At 45.7% G+C, this 20691-nt stretch overlaps 1 protein-coding gene across 9 annotated transcripts in view; it reads left to right on the forward strand.

Moving 5' to 3' along the window:
* PSD3 (pleckstrin and Sec7 domain containing 3) overlaps positions 1–20691 on the forward strand; it is a 571362-nt gene that overhangs the window by 197437 nt on the left and 353234 nt on the right. Inside the window, exon 1 of one of the 9 annotated variants that reach the window (XM_073798612.1) lies at positions 5015–5232. The exons of the other annotated variants lie outside the window; for them this stretch is intronic. The gene's annotated coding sequence lies outside the window, so the exon portion shown is untranslated. Of the gene's footprint in view, positions 1–5014; positions 5233–20691 lie in introns of those variants that run through there. 9 annotated transcript variants of the gene reach the window in all.

A 20691-nucleotide genomic window follows, 5' to 3' on the forward strand; every position in this document is an offset into this window, starting at 1 on the left:
CTTCAGGCCTTTTCTCTCATGTTTTAAAACTTGTTCTGTAGAAGATAGGTTCTTATTTTTCTCTTTCTAGCTTTCTGAAGCAGTTGTGATGATGATTTTTTTTTTTTTCTTAACTGTAAAGGAGTCCCTGCTCATTGCTGAGGGCAGGGGCTCTCCTAGCTTCAGAGCCGGTCATATCTGGGTTCAGATCCTGCCTCAGGTACTTACTGGGGGTGTGATCTTGAGTAAGTTACAGAAAACCTGGGAACCTTTCCAAGTGTAAAATGGAATGAATAACACCTATTCAAAAGCAAATGAGATTAAGTGAAAAAAAAATCAAGAATAGAAAATCAAGTGGTTTCACAATGCCTAGCATGTAGTAGGAGATAACTGTAAACTAATGATAATACGAACAGCAGTGGTAACCTGGAGAAGAGTTGTTATGCCAGTCTACCGCCTGCTCAGGCCCTGGGTCAGCCTCTGAGCTGTCTGAAACACCTGGTACTGGATGTCCTGAATAAAATTCAATGTACTGTGGTGGGGTGGCATAAATATGGGGATTTGGGATCAGAAGACAGGAGGTCAGATCATCCTCTCTACTGGTTGCTTGGTCCAGGGTAGGTTATTTCACTTCTAGGAACCTCCCGTTCCTTACTGGTAAAATGGAAATAACCTTATCACCCAGTTTACAGTTCTGTTGTAAGAATTTGCTAAGTTCTAGTTTGTGGATATTCATTTTTATCATGAATTTTGCAGTAGTCTGAGTAATAGTCTAAGGAATATAAGAAAATAAATAAGAAAAAGCCTGATAAAGAAGGAAAGACGCAAGAATTTGGTGAGTGAGTGAATCTAGGACACGGGGGCTGCATCAAGGTGACTGTGAGATTTCCAGTGTGGATGACTTACCAAGTCAGGAAACAATCAGCGGGAGTTGGTGGGAGCAGCAGGGTTTGTAGGAGGGCGCCTCCCAGTGGGGTCTGTTTACACAGATTGAATTTGAGGAGAGGGAGGACCCTTCATATGCAGAGACACGGAGTCACCATTTGGAGGGGAGGCTCGCAGTGAGCTCTGGGAGGGCGAGGAGCGGCTGAGGCCGGGCTGGAGAGAGGTGCACACGGGAGCCCTTGGGTGCTGCCCGTGCGGCTTTCTGATGCCACCTGGGTAGGACATATGCCTCTGACCGGAGTTTCCAGGCGGCTGTTTGGTGCTCACCTTCAGTCCCCAGCAGTGTCCGATCGTCAGGGAGCCGGTGTGGCTGTCCTCTCAGGCAGGCCTGGCTCTGGCTCTGGGGGTTTGGCCTCTCCCTGTTTGCTGGGGTCTCTTGTATAACTCGGTGATGACTTCAGGAAATGGTCCTGGATTTGAAACAGGGTTTCCCAGAAGCATTCTAATTCTGTAGTTTAAACCTTAAGACATACAAAGTAGTGACCTGGACGTTGGTGTGAAGAGTGCTGTGGAGTGCTGGCTAAGTGGGTGATCTTTCATCCAAGACTATATTGCAAGACCTCAAATGATAGAGGACATTGGAGTTACATGTTATTACAAGGAGAATCATAGCTCTAAATAAAAACTGTATTGGCGGTTATTTTAACTGGTCAGGGTGATGCAGCAATCTTTCTATTCATATATCAGTGCAATATTTAACTTTTAAAGGAAGCAATAACGTTTTCTCTCAGCAGAGGTCACTTAACACAAGACTTGCAACATTGGATGAGAAACGTTATCCATTGATCCACTGGGGAAGAAAAAAGACAGAGACCTTCTCCAAATAAAGTTCTCTGAAAGTCTTTTATGTAGAAGTACCAATTTATCAGAGCCCCAAATGGGTATGTTTCCAGTGCTTTAATCTTGTTTTTCTTTTTCTCCCGTGTGTCTTAGACACTTTCTGTAAACTGTATTAAATTGGCACAAGCTCCTAGCAGAGCCCTGCTATTCAGTACCGTAGGGCCATGGTGCCAGGCGAGTTGAACATAATCTTTCTCATGCATGCTAATGAGGATTAATGTAAACTCCATCTAAACCATCTAGCGTCTAAATGTTAGAGAAATCCCTTGACAGCTTCTCATGCCCTTGTGCTTGGGCCTCTGTCCCCAGGCACTTTTCTCTGAAGCTGGAATTAGGAGGCACTCTCCATGCTTTGCCACCACAGATTATGACTCTGCTGGTCGAGGGTGGTACCCAGGCAGTGACAGCTTCGGAAGCTTTTCGTGGAAAGATGCTCATGTTCAGCCTAAGTTGTCAACCTCTGATTTTTGAGCTTGTTAGAAATGTGTAATGCAGACCTCATCCCTGACCTACTCAATCAAAATGTGTATTTTAACAAATTCCCAGGTGATTCATGAGTACTTTAAAGTTTGAGAAGCACGGGAAACTGTTAAAGGCAGAATACAAAGCTGAGTAAGACAGTCCGTGTCCTCGGGGGCGGGAGGGCGGCAGGCCTGTTATATGTCACTGTGCTACTGGCAGGGAGAAATTTCTTAACAGAGGTTCATAAAAGTGAGTGGCCCTGGCTGTGAACTTTGAAATGATTTCTTGTGTCACCTTTGGTGTAGTGATCACAGGGTGCCCATTCCTGCTCTAGAAATATAGAGGTTGACCCATTTTCCTGCTAGGAAACAGTATGGTTTCCTAGTGAAGAGTGTGGGTTAAGTCAGACTGCTTTGGCTTATATTTTGTGAATTATCTCTACTAAACCTCAGCTTACTTATCTGGGAAAAGGGATAATAATTTACTGTCACTTGATGATTACTCAGAAAATGTTGGCTCTTATTTTCAGTAATAACACTGCTTTAACTGTTCTCTTTAAAACTTCCTCAAAGTCACCTGCTGTGAGTGTACCATGGTCAGATCAACTTAGGATGTTGTTTATCTGTAATAATAATTCTAAGAGCCTTCGATTACTTGAAGGTGAGGAGTTTTAATGATAGTTTATTTTCTTCATAATTATACAGCAGCTGTACCTCGACACAATGGTGACATTTTCTAGTCAAGAGTAGTAATATGAAATCTTTAGTATAGAGAAATTAAGAGGTATTGAATAATTATTATTGTGAAACAAAATTATAAATGTTCATTATTCACACTCCATTCACTAGCAACTATTTTAGGGTTCATCATATAATATTATACTTAGGTCTGAGCCTGTCCCTCCTATTAGGCAGTGAACTTCACAAGTCTTTAGATTTAAGACTCAGAGAACCTGTTACAGAGTCCAGCACATGCTGGGTGCCCAGTTTTTGTTGAATGAGGAACTCAGTTAGCAGCTGCTCTATACTAGGTACTAGGTGTCTCCCAAAGAGGGGGCAGATAACTTCACAGATCACTCTGGAACAGGGCCTAGTGGGTGGGGCACTAAGGTTCCGAGGCCAGGACTACTCCAGCATGGGCTTTGGAGGACCCGGTGGGTGTGTGGACATGGTTGTGGGCTGGGGGAGACTTTCCAGGTGGAGGTAGAGTTAGGAACAGCTGCTTGGATTGGGGGCTTGAGAGTGGGGAGTTCAGGGCTTATTAATCTCTTTGCCTCCTGTTGTGTTAATTTTCTAGATTGAGGCCACTGAATCCACTTGAAAGGCAGTCATCATGCAGTTGACTTACAACTTCTGCACGTCCTAGGCACACCCAGAAGTGTAAAAGTTAATAAACACCTTGCATCTCGCCAGCCAATTTGAGAAATAAAATGTTGCAGTCAGTGCCTCTGTGGTCCCATCTCTCTTGTTCTCTTCCTAAAGGTCACCATGACCTGTGGGCGTGTATTGTGCCTATATAGGTGTCAACCCATAAACAATATATGATATTCGTTCACATGTTTCTGAACTTTATATAAGTGCTATCTTGTTTCCTTTTGTAACTCACTTATTTGCTCAACATTTCAAATTCATTCTTACTGATTCATAACGCCCTAGTGTATTAATTATTTGCTGAATAATATTCATTGCATGAATATACACTGTAACTAATTTTCCCATTTGTCTAGTTATGAACATTTTGGCTGTCTTGTATTTTTGTTATTTTAAATGGCATGGCAGTGAACATTCTAATTAGTGGCTTCTTGTGCACATGTGGAGAGTTTCTCTAGGCTAGGTATATATTTAGGAATAAAATTGCTGGACAGTAAGTTATAATCATTTTCTGGGTGAACCAAGGCATTCTTGAAAGGGCATATTACATTTTCTTTGAGAGTATGTAATTTTATCTACTTCTGTTTATAAAGTAATTTTTAGTTATTTTACCTCCTGATCCTTATAATTCCCAAATCCCAACAAATATAGCAGGAGCTTAAAGAGAAAGCATGGGAAAAAAATGAAGCGAAACCAGTCTCCTTTCCCTTCAGGAGCTCTGATGTGTACTCTGTTATCCATTAGTTAGGCCTGGTGCGCGTCCATTCCGTCCGCCCCGCCCCCGCCCCCCACCCCCAAGTCCCGTAGGTCCCAGTTTCTCAGATGCCTTGGTGGCAGTTGTTGCCTGCGTCTGACAGCTGTGAGTGTTGTCAGTCCGCTTCTGGCCGTCTAAAGCAGGGTTTGAGCAAAAGGCCAAATGAGTCTTTTCATTTAAGGATAGCAGAAAAACAGAAACAAAACTAGAAAATAGGAAAACACAAATCACATAAAATTAGGTGTGAATTTAACACAGGTGAATTTAATATAATATAAATGAATCAGATCTATTTATTGCCTATTTCAGCCATTCCCTTATAGCCAGAATGTGTGTGCTGTAGGAAATGACAGTCTTTAAAAATAGGACCTCAAAAACTGTAGTGCTACTTAAGAAAAACAATGCTGAGATTAACACTTTTGTTCTTCTTTTTCAAATGATGTTGGACAAACTCTCTTTCTCACATAAGCAGCAACCACTCCAGATAAGCTAGCACAGCTGTCCTTTCTCCCTGTAGTCAGCTGGCCTCCTGGCTTCTAAAGAGTTAAGCTGGAGGTTTGTGAGGTCATGCGTGGCTTCCCAGGATCTGGACTTCTGAAGCTCTCTTGGAGGGGGGCTGCCTGCGGAGAGGGGAGGCGGGGCAAGGGGAAGTACTCCTTCAGCTTCTTCAAGTTCTTACCCCGCAGTCCTGAGGGAACAGTGGCGTTCTGGGAGAATGTCGCTGCCGAGTCAGGGTGCAGCAGTCTGCGCTCCCAAAGGAAGCAGCTGTAGAAGTGCATTGAAAGAGCCCTTGCCGATGATGAAGTTCTGCTAAACAGATGGGACCAGGGGATGTTCTTTGTATTCGTGACAAAATTACGGGCAGGCTGTTTGCTGACAAAGGTAACTGGAATTGACTTTATGTTCTTTGTCTGGTCCCAGGCAGTGCTGGATTATGTGTGATTGTACTTACAGAAAATTCCTTGGATTTTAAACTTTTATTTCAAGTGAAAAACATTGTAAGAAAGTCTTAGAAGAAACTTAGGAAAATGATAATTCCTGTATATTGTTTTCTAAACAAGGATGTCCGAAGTGCGGAGGGTGTATTTGTACAGGGCTGTGATGTTTGGGCAGTGAGATGCTCCCTTGATGGAGCTGTGCTGCCCTTTGAGGCCAGCAGGTGTTGCTCTGCGCTCCTGCACCCAGGGCGGTGCCAGCCGCCTTCTACTAAACTTCAGGCGTCGGGAGGTCACCAGCTTGAGCTTTGTCATTTCAGTGGAGTCCATTCTGACTGCTGCGCAAGGCTTCCACTCTTATTTTGGTGTATCACTGCTCTAAAGGGAAGTTGGCTGTGCTGTTAGTGTAGAGACATGATCTGTCTTAGAATTTGGCGTTGGTTTTGAAACTTCAAAGACTAGTCCGTTATCTAAAGAAAAAAGGTAAAGGGAGTTTTTATCTGGAGCTGAGGGAACGAGCTCCACAGTTCTCTCTGGGAAGGTCTCTCTTCATGTTCAGGCCAGGGCATATGCTGGGCAGCTCTCGGGTCAGATGGTAGAGAAGGGCTAGAGCCAGTGCGTTGATGTTACTTCCATTCTTGAGATGCTTGGAGTTAAAAGATACATGGACACCCCAAGGCCGGTGAGAACCTCAGGGCTTGGATGTCTGGGGTAGTCAGCTGAGTGTAATTGGTGTGTTGGTGAGTATGTATGAGCCTGGACTGAGGAGTCATAGTCTCAGCGGTTTAAGTTTTACCTCCGTTTCTTACCGTTTGACCTCTAGTGAGTTACTGCACTACCCTGACCCTCAGTCTCTTCACACGTGAAGTAGGAACGGTGACCGGAGCGAGCTCGGGGTGGTGGTTGTGAGGGTTAACAGAGGTGCAGTGCGTGGGCGAGTTCAGCAGCCTTTCTCCTGTCTTAGTCAGAGCTCAGCAGGTGTGAATAAAGCACGGCTATTACTGTGTTTAAGTCGTTCTCCCTTACATCAGACGTGAGAGGGCCTGGGCTTGGGCCTGTAGACCGGTGGTCACAAACATGGACTTTGTGGGTACGCTCACACAGTAAACGTGTCAGGGCTTCTTTGTGCCAGGGTTCCAGGCGGTGCCTCCTCAGCGCCTGTGGCCCCTTGCCCCGCCCTGCCCCTCTCCCCCAGTCATCTCTCAGATGGAGCCTTTGTGGAAGGCTCCACAGAGGGAGGGAGGAAGATGGGTAGGTTGGTACAAAACCATCAACGCTGTGAAAACGTCTTTATGCTCAAGTCCTTTCAGTGAGGGTTAGTTTCATCGTCTTTGAATGGGGAGAACAGCACTGTGCGCTCACGTGCCGCTCAGGGGCCACGCAGCCCACACTGGGAGTGCAGTGGAAACGTTGTCGGGACCTGGCCGCTCCTTCTGGTTCTTCCTGTAGGTGCACGTCGTGCTCTGCCTGGAGCGGTGGCCGCTCTTACCGGGTTTTTCTATGTTCACAGGTTGACCCGTTCTGTCTTCATGCTCCAGGAGTTAGTGGCTGGGTGAAGCTCCTTAGCTCCTATTTCCTGGACTATAGCTTGTGGATGATGTCTTTTTTCCGTGGTTATTGAAGACATTAAATGAGATAAAATATGTGAAAATGCCTAACAATTTGTTTGCTCCTTTGAGAATTGCTCTATGTTTTTCCGTTACTATGAGGGGAAAAATCATACAATTTGTAAATGAGTCTCTTTTCCCCTGTTTTGCTTTTATAAAGGTTTCATGTTTAGATTAGTGTTTCTAAAGCTTTTGTTTAATTTAAAATAGTTTAGTCAGTTTCTGTTTGCCTGCATGACTTTCCAGTGCAGCTAATCCTTATAGCTTTTAAATTTAATTTTGAACTAGTTTTTTTCAGAAATACAAAAGGAATATGTGCCGATGGTAACAATTCAAACTGAAGTCCCTGTGGTCCCACTTTGCCGAAGGGACCTCCTGATGGTTCATAGGGTGTCCTTGCAAGGCATGGTCTGTGCAGCTCTTTGGGGACCAATTTTAAACTACCTTACAGTGTGAAAGCACAAACGATGGAAAGTTCTTTCGGAGTTGCCAGCCTCCTGAAACGTGGTTCCTCCCTACAGCTCTACCACGCAGCGCTGGAGTGTTTAGCAGCCCCTTGGAGGGCGCGCGCCTGCACAGCTGGGCTGTGTCACCAGAGCTGAGTGCATTCGACAGGGCCAGCTGTAGCCACACCGTGGTTCCTGCCATCAGGCCAGAGTTCCTGCAGGAGAGTGAGCCATGGGCCTCTCTCAGCAGATGCCAGGGCTGACCCTGCTCTGAAAATGCCCAGTCCTGACGTTCTAGGGAGGCAGAGCCTGTGTTGGGTTCCAGCAGGGCTATTAGTGATTATGTAGCTGGCCTGAGGGTGTGATTCAGTCACCCCACTGGTGTACGGTTGTGTTTGGCTTTTTGTCATTAGTAACGTTGGGTTGAGGGAGCGTCAGAGAGGTGTGCTGAGTGTGGGCTTGGAAGATACGGGCTCAGCTGCCAGCCCGGCTGCTTACCAGCTGTGAGCCGGGGCAGAGCTTCCTTGGTCCTCAGTTTCTTTACTTGGAAACTGGGACCATTGTGAGGTGTGAAGTAAAATAATGCACGTGACAGTGCTAGGTAGACTACGAAGTGCTCTGTGGATTCTTTAAGTCTCTTAAGTGTTTGGTGTCCTTGACCTTACCCAACCTCTTTGTGAGTATCGTGTGTCCCATCTGCTCCTGAGTGGTCTCGGCATGCCTACAGCCTGTCTTCAGAAGCAGGGCGGGCAACAGAGTTTCTGCGCTCAGCATGTTCTTCAACAAGCTACTCCCTTTTGTTGATTCAGCTGGTCCTCTGTGGAGGCCCTGCTTTTCAGCCAGGGAGACACTGGGGACTGAGGCCCAGAGCACCTCTGTTGGCCCAGCTCTGCTACTGATCCTGAGACCCAGTCACTTCCTCTCTTGATCCCTGCATGTCCTCATCTTTAAGACATTTGTATTTGACATGGAAATGATGATTCTCTTCCTTTTTCTGTCTTTCCTCAACCTTGCTGTATCCATCAAATTACTGAACAATTTCTGCTTCCCCTTTTAAACAGCTTGGGACAGTTATCTTCAAAAAGATAAGACAAGTGAGTAATGAGGCTGTGAACAGCAAGTTGAGGAATACTGTGTTGACTTTTGAGCCCTAAATGTGGAAAAGGGTGATGGGGTGTTCAGGGTAAGTATCAAATTGTCCTGCCCATAAGCCACTGACCTTGACATTGGTTTGTATTATATTCATCCAGAATTGGTCACCTTTGATTAGGGCTTCTGTGTCTCAGACCTGTTGTTATGGGAGCTGTGAGAACCTGAAGGGGAAGAGAAGAAGGATGCCCTGGCAGCTGAAATGGAGATGCCACCAGGAGAAGAAATGGAGAATGAATTTCTTGGAGCTGGAGACAGTGATCCCTTTGGGTCAGGGAGGGCCTTTGGCCAGGCTGTGTGTGCGAGATGTTTGCGTTGCTGTGGTTTGGTTCTCAGTGCTGTTCATCCATCCTGGTTTCCTAAGTTCTTTGTCTAAATCTTGTTGAATAGAGGAGCACATCTAGCAGGTGTGGACATTTTAGTCTGGCTTTCCCAGGACAAGACTGCATTTCTGGGTGACAGAATGACAGGGAAACATTTGTATTTCTTCAGTGTTTTGCTGCTAAAAGATAAGCAAAAAGACAGTTAAAAACTTATCTCTGCAGCTTACAAATCAGAAGGCTCAGGACTGGCCCAGGTAAGGGGAGACAGTCACTGACCGTTGGAACTTGTATCTCTAGTGAGTCCCTTGGGGGACCCATCAGATGAGCCGGCTGTTAGAGACTCATGAGTTGTCCTTCTGGTTGAAATAGGTCACCTAGAGAATTCCAGCACTTCTGGCTTTTAAGGCAGTGGTTGATAGGAGGAACACAGATTTGTCTGTGATTGGCTGAATGATCTGAGTGTGTGACTGTGTGTTACAGGAATTATCTCTGCTCTAGACCCTTCCAGTTGCAATGTGAGTGAAGATTCTGTTGCTCAAGACTTGACACTTCTTGCTAAATTCTGAAGGGTGGGGTCTCACAAACTGACTTACCATAAACGTTGTAACAAGCAGATCAGTATCTATTTAAGTGCCAGGTGTTATAAGTGCTGCTTCAGGATTGGAGGTGGGGACATGGCCAACAGGTTTAGAAGGTAATGGAGAGTACCAAAAGTAATGGAAATAAAAACAAAAATAAGCAAATGGGACCTAATGAAACTTAAAAGCTTTTGCAAGGCAAAGGAAACTACAAACAAGACAAAAAGACAACCCTCAGAATGGGAGAAAATATTTGCAAACGAATCAACAGACAAAGGATTAATCTCCAAAATATATAAACAGCTCATGCAGCTCAATATTAAAAAAACAGACAACCCAATCAAAAAATGGGCAGAAGACCTAAATAGACATTTCTCCAAAGAAGACATACAGATGGTCAAGAAGCACATGAAAAGCTGCTCAACATCACTAATTATCAGGGAAATGCAAATCAAAACTACAATGAGGTATCACCTCACACCAGTTAGAATGGGCATCATCAGAAAATCTACAAACAACAAATGCTGGAGAGGGTGGAGGGTGTGGAGAAAAGGGAACCCTCTTGCACTGTTGGTGGGAATGTAAATGGATACAGCCACTATGGAGAACAGTATGGAGGTTCCTTAAAAAGCTAAAAATAGAATTACCATGTGATCCATCAATCCCACTACTGGTCATATATCCAGAGAAAACCATAATTCAAAAAGAGACATGCACCCCAATGTTCATTGCAGCACTATTTACAATAGCCAGGTCACGGAAGCAACCTAAGTGCCCATCGACAGACGAATGGATAAAGAAGTTGTGGTACATATATACAATGGAATGTTACTCAGCCATAAAAGGAACGAAATTGGGTCATTTGTTGAGACATGGATGCAGCTAGAGACTGTCATGCAGAGTGAAGTAAGTCAGAAAGAGAAAAGCAGATATCATATATTAACGCATGTATGTGGAATGAAGAAAAATTGTACAGATGAACGGGTTTGCAGGGCAGAAATTGAGACACAGATGTAGAGAACAAACGTATGGACACCAAGGGGGGAAAGCTGTGAGAGGTGGGGATGGTGGTGTGATGAGTTGGGCGATTGGGGTTGACATGTATACACTGATGTGTATAAAATTGATAACTAATAAGAACCTGCTGTATAAAAAAATAAATAAAATAAAATTCAAAAAACCCCGACAAACATATGTGGCCAATGGTAACTTTTACAGGTACAGAATCTAGTCCTGTGGCAGCCATGAAAAAAAGAAAAGACACATGCACTCCAATGTTTACTGCAGCACTATTTACAATAGCCAGGTCACAGAAGCAACCTAAATGCCCATCGACAGACGAATGGATAAAGAAGATGTGGTACATATATACGATGGAATATTACTCAGCCATGAAAAGGAACGAAATTGGGGCATTTGTAGAGACGTGGATGGATCTAGAGATTGTCATACAGAGTGAAGTAAGTCAGAAAGATAAAACAAATATCGTATATTAATGCATATATATGGAACCTAGAAAAATTGTACAGATGAACCGGTTTGCAGGGCAGAAATAGAGACACGGATGGAGAGAACAAACGTATGGACACCAAGGGGGAAAGCGGCAGGGAGGTGGTGGTGGGATGAGTTGGGAGATTGGGATTGACATGTATACACTAATATGTATAAAATGGATAATTAATAAGAACTTGCTGTATAAAAAATAAAATTCAAAAATTCAAAAAAAAAAGGTAATGGAGAGTAAACCTAAGGAGGAAGTTGGTGTAAGGTGGATTTTGCCTTGAATTTTCTGGCATCTTGACCTTGAGAAGCTGGTGTGTCCCATCCTTGGCTGTGACTTTGAATTCACCATGGAAATTGCATAGCTGAGCATTTTCTGAAGTTTAAAAACGAGGGAACTCAAAAGTCTCCACCTGAAACACAGCCGAAGAATGTTACTTGTGGCATTTAACGTAATGACAGACTGCCCAGTCCACGGCCCCACCTTTGCTGTGGGATTCTGTCATCCTGGGCTCCTCAGTTGGTAAGCAGTGTGGATTTCACAACCCATTCCTTGGAAAGTAACCTTTTCTTTTTAAATGAGAAAAACATTTTTGCTAACAAAATATTTTACTGGGAAATTTAGGTTGAACAAAACAGATACCCACCACCACACACACACACACACACACACACACACACACACACACACAGACACACACACAGACACACACACACACACACACACACACACACAAACACACACACACACCCCTCAGGCAGCCTCAGTGCAGCGTGTGAAGTGTCATCTTGCCCTGCTGCTCCTCCTGGGGAGCTGCCCCTCCTGAGTCAGTCGAGCCCTTCCTGTGGCGCTGGGTCTTCTTGGGAGGCTGCGAGGTCCATCTGCAGGAGCTGGGCCTGGTTCCCAGGGTGGGCCTGCCCCGCCCAGGGTGTGGTAAGGATCCCGACCCACCCAGGGTCGGCCGGTGTACAAGTAATATTTATCTTGTGTTACACTCAGTTTTATGAAAACAGCTGAGGATAGCAGTCTGCTGTAACTGTACACCAAGTTGGTTAAAAGTGTCATTATAAAGGAAGTAACAGGATTTAGGGATATTTTTTTCTCACAGTACTGTATATATTATGTGACCAGTGGTTGTCCTTTCTGTGCTTGGATGCCATTCTTTTCACCTGTTTTCTTGATGGCGTATTTTCTTTTCCTGCTTCCTTTCCCTCTGTCTTCAGGGCCTTTCCATCATGCTGAGCCTCCACAGGCACAGATGGACAAGGCCTTTAAGCTGCTGTGTTGCCGTGGCCATTGCACACGTGAGGCCAGCCTGAGTCTCATGAGCCCAGGGGTTGCCTCCTGACCCGTCTGTGCAGGGTGGGCCTCTGAGGTTGTCCCGTGTCTGCTGGTGATGCCGGGGGGCCGTAGGAAGAGCGTCGTGCTGGGAGTTGGGAGGCGTGGGCTGTGGCCCTAGTTCTGTTCATATCCAGATTCTTAACCTCCCTCCGAGGCCTTCCTTTACTCATCTGGGAAATGAGATTAGATTCAGCAATTCACGAAGCATATTCTCAACTCAAAAAATTCATTATTTGGCTCTATGAAATCGTACTAATTCTGGCTCCTGAGATTAGCTCTTTGTGACCAGTTAGGACCTTCTACACAAGAACAGATTGAAAAGCAGCTAGGAGACTGGAATTGGAGCGGGTAGAAGAACTCCAGGGCTGAGCACCGCATGTGTCGCTCGCTGGCCAGCTGGGAGGCCAGAAAGCAGGTGCATGAGGGAGCAGGGTCCACTCTTCCCCGACTTTCTTGGGCGGCTTTGCACAGCCTGACTTTCTGCATGTTCTTCCATGAAAGCAACAACCACTCGTTACCCTTCCTCAGTCTGAACTGCTTGGGAAGAAATACTTATTCTGAAACCCAAATGCCCCTCTTCTAGGAAGGCGAGTGCAGAGATGGTAGGAGACTAATTCTTCTTCTCTTGGCTGAAGTAAGGAACTAAAGATTGCGTCTTTTCCGCCCCTTATCAGAGGGTCCCTGTTTCTCACATGAAGGCAGAAGTGTGGGCCCCAGCGGCTGAAATGAAACCAGGACGGAGGAGGTAAATGTCCACGTAATCCTCTCTGGAGTCTCAGTGTCCAGTGCGTGTATGTTGCAGGCCTACACTTAGGGGACATATTCTCTCCGTTTCGAACTGAAGAAGCGTGGACGTGACCATCTGGAGCCTGGGGCTTTATCGTGCCTCACATTAGCTCTGTGACTCCGGGCATGTCCCTTACTCTTTTTTTTTTTTTTTTTTTTTTTTGTGGTACGCGGGCCTCTCACTGTTGTGGCCTCTCCCGTTGCGGATCACAGGCTCCGGATGCGCAGGCTCAGCGGCCATGGCTCACGGGCCCAGCCACTCAGCGGCATGTGGGATCCTCCCGGACTGGGACACGAACCCATGTCCCCTGCATCGGCAGGCGGACTCTCAACCACTGCGCCACCAGGGAAGCCCCCTTACTCTTTTCTGAGCTGGTGTCATGTTTAAAATGAGGGAGTTGGGCTAGGCAGGGCAGTATTTAGGGTTGTTTCCGGATCCAGTGTGCCAGGAACTTGAGATCCCCCTCTTCATTTGCAGGTTGTGGGAGGGGAGTGGCCATGCGGGAACAGGAGAGGAGCAGCCAGCTTGTGCGGACGCCTTGTATCCAGCCTGCAACCTCCTTGGGCAGAGGCTGTCTCATAATTTTTGTGCAGCACTAACTCCCAGTTACCACAGAGCGTCTTACAGTTGATGTTGTCTTTGGTCAGTGTGCAGATTTTGGTGTTTATTTATCAAGGTGTCACAGCCTGAGGCGCCCAGTTAGGAGCACAGCCGCCCAGGAACAGGAGAGGCCTCCCCGTCTGAGTTGTTCCTTTGTGGCCATGGAACTTTTGAACTGTCTGTCCCTTCACAAGGAGTGTCTCCCTCCAGGGGTGGCAGAAACGTTTCTGTCCATCTCCCTCTTTCTGTTTCTTTGTTTACCTTCAACATAAGCCTTAGGGACACTCGTCCCCCAGCCCGTGTTAGCTGCCTGTTCACATTCAGGTTGAAGAGCTGCTGGTGCCTTTGAACCTCGAGGGGAGGTTTAGCAGGGACAGCTATGCTTCTCCAGGGAACTGTCTGCCTTTGCCTTCTTGTTTTAATGGTAGTGCCAGTCAGAACGCTTGTATTCCATCCGTAAGGCCCAGCACATGCACTGAATGGCTTACTGAGCATATTTTCTGGTCACGATGGGATCTGAAAATCTTTTCCTATCCTGATTCTTTCAGTACCACAGGGCAACTTTAGAGTTGGCAAATTACCTTGTTTAAAATACATCCCAACTCGGTGAAGGATCCCACTCTTCCCAGTCCTGGAGAATTCTTTTATTGAGGCTCATCCCACTGACTTAACTGAAGGAGATCAGTACGAGTGCAGGTCATTACAACTGCATTTAGTTATCTGTGCTGTTGGTCAACAGAGTTATAAAGGATTTCATTTATATATGTTTATTTTATTCAAAACAATAATTTTAGTATTCTCTCCTGTCAGATTTTTAGACAAGGAGATAGTTTGATTCATCTGAGTTTCTCTCTTCTGACATTTCCTAACTGATGTAGTAATGAGACCTTGGAACTTTCACCTGTGGGCAACAGGGAGAAGAGGAGAGAGTCAGAGGGCTCACGGAGCCCCCAGCCATCCCACGGGTACAACTGACAGGGTGCTGATGTGGTGATTCCAGAGCCCTCTCAGCTTGGAGTACTTGAAACCCTGAAACCCTGTCCTGTGCCCCTGGAAGTGATGACTGAGGACAGAGTTGCCACCCCGCTTATGTCACTAACTTTGGGACCGCAAGCAGGACTGTGTCGGTGGGATGGCACAGCTGCCAAAGGCCCCGGGTGTCCGCTCCAGGAGACTGTGTGAACCCGGCTCGCTCCTGCTGTGACGGCCTCTCCCCGCCAAGGTGGTGTCTGCCTCCATGTGCCAAGGACCTACAACTAGTATAGTCTCAATCAGAATGGTATTAGTGCAATATGCTATTTACTTTTGAGGAAATGTTCTAGTTTACTAAATATCATATTCTTACCTCCTGCTTTTTTTACATTTAGAACAAACTTACCCTCAAGTTAAAACTTTATTTAAACAACAAGGTTTTAGAAAATCTAGGTTAGTTTGTGAACTCATATGACGTGCTTTGAGGCTTCCATGGCTGTACATTCTTAGATTTGAGTGCAAACCTTTCCCCACCGATTTGGAATGAACTGGGCATTGTAGCTGGTTTTGTATGGAACAGTTGTTTCAGATCCCAACCCTGTAATGACGTCATTTTCTTTATACCCAAAGTAAATGCTGTGCAGAATAGATGATTCTGGAATTTGACCTCCCTGTATTTCTCCTGATTAAACTCTTCTCTTGCAGAGGAGCCATGCTAGTGCACAGGCCCTTATACGTTATTGTTTTTGTGCCTCTAACTTTTCTGGTAATAAATCTTATTTTTCTGTGAGAAAGCAGCCCATCCTGTTTGAGGGGGCGTAGGGGTTGTGGCTGAAATTGCAGATGCATCCAGTGTTCTGTTTTGATTTTCTAACTTCAGAGTGCCTTTTCAGTGGAAGTGATTCAGTCTTAATTGTTATTATATTTAGCCAAGATAAAGCATACTTTAAGTTGTTTACATGTAAGGCCTTGAATTAGAGAGAGGAAAAGTGCTCGAGCCCCAGGGAGTCATTCGTAGGGTTTTCAAGTTTCTGAGGGAAGACAGAAGTGTATCTACCTCAGATTTTTTGTATGTGCTTGAAAAAGAATAGGGGAGAGATCAACCTGTAGAAAATTCCATCCTCTCTAGAATTCTCAGGGGCCTGAAGTAGGGCCATTCCTTTACTTTCTTTCTATGATATCTTCATATTTTAAGAATAATTACTCTTGTAGTTTTTCCCTGTGTAGATTTAGATCTTAATTATGGGTAAATTGTATGATTCAAAGGGTATTAATGCAAGTCTTCCTATGATTATGTTAACATTTGTAATCCCATCAAGCTAACTGCTGGACCTCTATTAAGGCCAGAACTCTATCTATGCAATGGATAGAATTGTGTGTAGGGTTAAGAACTTAGTTCTTTACCAGCGGATTTGTCTTCACAGCCTAACTTGGCCATTTCCTGATAGTGTTACCTTGGGCAAAAAACCCTCCTTTCTGTCCTTTTTGAAGAGGTCGCAGTAATACCTACTTTCTAGAGGCATTACCAGGATCAGTTGAGATATAATGCTTATGAAGTACTTGACACAGTGCCTGGAGCTAGTAAGTGTGCAGGAGATGTTGGCTGTCATCAATGTCTTCCCTGTCACCGTCACTGCCAGGTCCTTCCACAGAGGCACATGTGCCTCTGCTTTTTTTTTTTTTTTTTTTTTTGCAGTACGCAGGCCTCTCACTGTTGTGGCCTCTCCCGTTGCGGAGCACAGGCTCCGGATGCGCAGGCTCAGACGCCATGGCTCACGGGCCCAGCCACTCTGCGGCATGTGGGATCCTCCCGGACCGGGGCACGAACTCGTGTCCCCTGCATCGGCAGGCGACTCTCAACCATTGTGCCACCAGGGAAGCCCGTGCCTCTGCTTTTATCACGCCTTTTATGTTAACCCCATCAAGCTCAAAGCTCAGTTAGCAACAAGGGACAGTGTCCCATGCTCATTCCTTTCCTACTTCTCCTCTCTACCTTCTGCCTTTTTTGGTGCCCTTCTGTCAGGGATGCTAGGTGAGGACTGAGGTTATATCTCAAAGCTATTATTAGAAGAGGAGAAAGAACTACAGATCCAGAATACGGAATGTCTGCAGGTGTCCCTCCAGGAAGAAGAAACTTCCTAATGCCTCTTTATTGTACAAAGGGAAAAAAAGAAAAGAAATTCGAATAATGTCTGACTCTTGCTCAGAGTTTTAGGTACAGTGATTCTGATTCCTCATGCTGGAAGTTGGCTGTATAGAAAATTAACTTTCAGTAATGGGTCACTATAATCCTTCTGATGATTTTATTTTTTTATTAACAACTGTAGCAGAGACATAGTCTTCTAGAGAGTTGTCTTGACAGTGGAAAAACCAACACGGAAACTGAATATCTCCTGATAAAAGTTAGAATAATAGGAAAATTTATGGTTCTCTGCTCAAGTGAAATCCGTGCCTAGTTCCACATGTTCTGGCAAAAAGGAACATCAGAGGAAGGCTTCTGTGCCTTCACATTGTACCAGATTTTCTTTAGTGAATGTCCTCCTTCTCTGATATATGTTATATCTAAATCCTTTGCTGAAGAGCTCTCATTGACTGGATATTAACAAAGTCTTTGCGTAAATAACACCACACAATTTTTGTGAGGTCTAACTCATCTTAAAAGAAGACTAAACAAAACATCCGCTTGCTGTGAAGAACCAAAAAAGTTTTTTTCCACTTAAGCCCCTGGTGGGAGCATTTTTATGTCAAAAATAGATCAGCTCGGTGCTTTGTGACTACCTAGAGGGGTGGGATAGGGAGGGTGGGAGGGAGGGAGACGCAAGAGGGAAGAGATATGGGAACATATGTATGTGTATAACTGATTCACTTTGTTATAAAGCAGAAACTAACACACCATTGTAAAGCAATTATACTCCAATAAAGATGTTAAAAATAAATACATAAGGGCTTCCCTGGTGGCGCAGTGGTTGAGAGTTCGCCTGCCAATGCAGGGGACATGGGTTTGTGCCCCGGTTCGGGAAGATCCCACATGCCGCGGAGCGGCTGAGCCCGTGAGCCATGGCCGCTGAGCCTGCGCGTCCGGAGCCTGTGCTCCGCAACAGGAGAGGCCACAACAATGAGAGGTCCGCGTACTGGAAAAAAAAAAATAATAATAAAAAAATAAATAAACTGCCTTTGATAGATGGCCTCTAAGCAGTCTCTGCAGCACAGAGGAATTACAAAAAGGCGTGTAACTTTGGCGTTGTGTGGCCTTGAGCTGCTGTGGGCTTATGGGGATTCACACAGTGATGCTGCAGAGAGTAGCTGTGGTTTAGGTAAAGGAACCCTGGCTGTGGGCTAAACACTAGCTGGGGTGATCCTCAGTCAGCCGGCTCAAGTCTCCTTGTGTATCCAGCAGTGGACTCTAGGTACTTCTCCCTTACTGAGAGTCTTAAGAATTTCAGGTACTGGCTAAAATGGGAGAAGAATGGGGAAGTCCATTGTATTGTTGGAAACAGCAGAAGAGGGCTCCCTCAGTTGCCCTTCTGCTCCTGTGACTTGTAGGTAGGTTTCTTTATCAACTCTACCTTTTCTACCCCTGCATTGGTCTCAAGTTCTCTGCTTACAGATAGAGCAGGTTCTGATTAAACAAAGGAAGGGACAGGTACCCTTTGTTGGTTTGTGCTTTTAAATTCATTCTGTTACCCTCCTGCACTGAGTTAGGCAGGGCTTCTCTCCCGGTGGTATGGCTCAGGGTGGCAGACTGCCTGCCCTGCTCTTAGACTTCCTGAGGGTAGCAGCAGACAAGGGTCTCTCAAAAAACTTAAAGAATTTTGGCCTTCCTCATTATTGAGTCATCTGGGCATGACTGGTTGATACCAGCTGGCTGGGTGCAACCCAGAAAAGCCTACCCACTCACCAGCATCCTTCCTCCTACCCAGTTCAGACAACGCCCGTACTTCCTCTCTTCCTAACATGTGGCATCCAGGCAGCCCTTTCTCTTTATAGCGAGTAAGGGCACTTACTCCATGCTAGTGGGTGTTACAACTCGTGTGCTTGTGTGTGTGTGTAAATAGACTTTTTTTTTTCACTAAGGGATTACAAAGAACTCCCAGTTTTATCACATGGTTGGAAGTGAACCTGCTTTGTCAGAAGCTTGACTGGGGGTGATACTGTGCTCTACCCTGGGCACCCCCAAGGGGCTGCTTTAGTGGGTTATCCTCACTAAGAACACTCCGTTTCCGTGCTGGGCCATGAGCATGCACAAAGACAGGTACCAACAAGTAGCACATCCAGTTAGTGTGGGCATGGCCAGGGGTTCACCAGGCAGTTTAGGTTGTAAACTTGATTTTTATCCAACAGAAATCATGAGACTTGTTTTGCTTTCTCTTCCCTCCTTAGGTTCTTGTTTATTACTTTTTAAATGTCATACAGTAAGTAATATAATAACCTTATCAGGTGTAGTAGGCTGTTGTGGAATTTTAGAGGTAGAGGGGATATTCATCCAGCCCTGCACACCCCCAGAGCTGTGCAGATGAATGAATATACTGAGGCCAAGGAAGTGAGGTGCTTGCTCCGAGTCTCATGGTTAATGATGACACTGAAACAGGAATTCACCTCTCTTGGCTTCCATATATGTTGTGCTCTTCCGGAGCGTCTTTGCCATGTGCCTCCCGTCTAACCACTGTTGGTGAGTCTGCGGTACTGCACTGGCGCCACGGACCTCTCCCAGGGAGACGAGACAGCAGTGGCGCACAATGTGGTGTATGGAACCACACTGCCTGGATGCACATCCCAGCTCTGCCATCCTGCTCACGCATACCTCAGTTTCACCATCTGTCAAGAGGACTTGTTAATACTATCTACTTCATAGGGTTGATATGAAGATTAAATGCGCTAATTAATGCCTGTAAACTTCTCAGAACCATGCCTGGAACATTGAAAGTGCTTAATACATATTAACTGTCATTTTTGCCTGAATGCTTTGAATGGCAGTGGAGAGGAATTAAGTAGAGACCATTATGGCGTGAACACTGAAGTGTTTACCTCAGCCTGGCAGACCAACTGGGGTTCTGGGGTAGCAAAATATACACCAACCGCCCAGGTCGTCTCTGGGAGGCCACTGTGTTTGTCACAGGTGTTCCAAGACATTTTGGCTTAGCTTCTCCTCCAGCAACCCCTCCCAGGGGGAGTGACTGGGGCCATGTGACTTAGCTGTTAGCATGATATCACAGGACATTTCCAGGCAAAAGGTAGTTCTCACTAAGTTCTTCTGGTTTATTCACTTGGCAGTCACATTCCTTTGAAATAATGCAGGCTCATTTTGTTCAAGATCTAGAGGACAAAGGGATCAGCAGTAGGATTCCTAAAGGCCCATGGGATGATTATTTTCTGCTGACCTCAAACCAGTGTTTTGTTCCTCAGTGTAATAATGTATATTATCATGTGGAGTTTAACAGTGTGTGGGCGGAGAGAGAGAAAAGCTTTTACGGAACGATGGCACAGCGTTGTCTGTGAGTGACGTGGGGTGAGACGGCCACCGGGAGTTGTAAGTAACTGCCGCGCCTGTCAGTCCACTGCCATAGGCAGTGTGGGAGCTGGGGAGGCACCGCGTGCGTTGGCTGTGCCATCACTGCGTCACGGGGGCCACAGCCACGGGGGCCACAGCAACTCAAGCCTTGCTTTGAGTAAGACACTTGGAGACAACCCGTCGCTACTTTGGGCTCAGTGTTGAGTTGATTTACAGCAGGTGATGGCTGTGGAAAGTGAGGTGTCCCAGAACCACTGGAACTGCAGAACCTTCTTAGGAAACTGTTTTTCTCCAGGTGAGTAATTCTGGTTCCCACACCATTTGCGGAAGTGACTCCTTGGCAGCAGGCCCCCTCTGGGGCTGGCCGTAGCCTGTCACTCTCTTTGTTTTTCTGTATGGAACAGAGGCTCCAGCTTTAAGGGCCAGGAGCTGTATGAGGAAAGCCAAGCTCGGGGTCCTGGGGTGGAGAGCTAATGCTGGGGGCTGGAGGGTTGATCGAGAAGCCAGGGAAACTTGCTTTTTGACAAAGGATCTTTTAAGAGGAAAGCTTTTGCTCTACTGTTTTTGGTCTTTTTTCTCTTTCGTGCTTAAGA

The sequence above is a fragment of the Tursiops truncatus genome, chromosome 21, assembly GCF_011762595.2.
Source record: "Tursiops truncatus isolate mTurTru1 chromosome 21, mTurTru1.mat.Y, whole genome shotgun sequence".
Classification (NCBI taxonomy): Eukaryota; Metazoa; Chordata; class Mammalia; order Artiodactyla; family Delphinidae; genus Tursiops; species Tursiops truncatus.